This window comes from Chiloscyllium plagiosum, chromosome 3 (assembly GCF_004010195.1).
Source record: "Chiloscyllium plagiosum isolate BGI_BamShark_2017 chromosome 3, ASM401019v2, whole genome shotgun sequence".
NCBI lineage: Eukaryota > Metazoa > Chordata > Chondrichthyes > Orectolobiformes > Hemiscylliidae > Chiloscyllium > Chiloscyllium plagiosum.
In genome coordinates this window covers 46,133,647-46,134,830 of record NC_057712.1, presented here as the reverse complement: position 1 = coordinate 46,134,830, position 1,184 = coordinate 46,133,647, and the positions used below count along the sequence as shown (strand labels likewise).

The 1,184-nt window shown below is 41.6% G+C and overlaps 1 protein-coding gene across 1 annotated transcript in view; it reads left to right on the top strand.

Annotated features, from left to right (window-relative positions):
• Positions 1-473: 473 nt before the first annotated feature.
• The window catches only part of LOC122548634 (protein eyes shut homolog), a 163,230-nt gene continuing 162,519 nt past the window's right edge, over positions 474-1,184 (top strand). Inside the window, exon 1 of the mRNA XM_043687469.1 lies at positions 474-520. The gene's annotated coding sequence lies outside the window, so the exon portion shown is untranslated. The remainder of the gene's footprint in view (positions 521-1,184) is intronic.

Sequence of the window (1,184 nt, the reverse complement as noted above, 5' to 3'; positions counted from 1 at the left end):
ACTTCTACAGTCCTCCTTGTTTAGTAATCTGTCATGGGCCATGGGTCTGGTGGCCAGGTGCAACAAATGTCAGCACTGTTTGGTGCCATCTTGCCTCCACTGACATCCTCACTACTATAAGTCCATGCTGGACCTTCCCAACGTAGCCGCTGTAATGAGTCTGCTTCGGGTATCCAAGAGTCCAGGGATGGAAAGTTAGAGATCAAAGGTCATGTGATCAACTGTCCAGGAATCCACTCAATAAAGATGTCCATATGACCTCACCAAATGTTTCCAAATATGTGGAGGTGGCCATTTTTCCTAGTTTGTTTACTTTAATGTTGAGGTAACTTTAGATCTGTTTGGGAATGCTCCACCTGGATGATAGTAAATGATTTTTTTTGTATTATTGCAGGGGATTGACCAATATGAGGATCTTTGAGTGATCTAATGCATCACATTGAGGTTTCCAGGATAGAGGGATGTCCAGATGCCTTCATAGTTTCCTACACTCTACAGTTCTTGAATTCTTAACTGAAAGGTCTGTGTCTCTCCATAATCTCCTTCTGTGGCTTGGTTTCATACTTTAATTTAATTTTTTTCCATGAAGTGTTTTGGGAGATTGTACAATGTTTGGGGCATTATATAAATTTAAGCTTTGTTATTGTGTGGGTAGTTATTACTGGAGAAATTTGAAGTTGGAATAGGTATGCTTTTTGTGACTTCCCTTGAGAAATGATGCCTTTTTTCATATTATTAACATGCTTTCTCTTTTAGGGGAAATATATTGAGATGGGTGCGAAATCCAAGTGGCAACATATATGCTGTAATATATTGGAATGATTTTGAAACCCCTTTGTGAAATTCTAATGATGTTAAAAGGCTGGACTTCCATGGAAGCTTTAAGATTGTCTCTGAAATATTTCCTTTCAATGTGAATGGGCTACATTGTGCAATTAGAGCACTTGTCTGGGTACTATTAGATACAGAGCTGAAAATGTGTTGCTGGAAAAGTGCAGCAGGTCAGGCAGCATCCAAGGAACAGGAGAATCGACGTTTCGGGCATAAGCCCTTCTTCAGGAATGAGGAAAGTGTGTCCAGCAGGCTAAGATAAAAGGTAGGGAGGAGGGACTTGGGGGAGGGGCTTTGGAAATGCGATAGGTGGAGGGAGGTCAAGGTGAGGGTGATAGGCTGGAGTGGGGTGG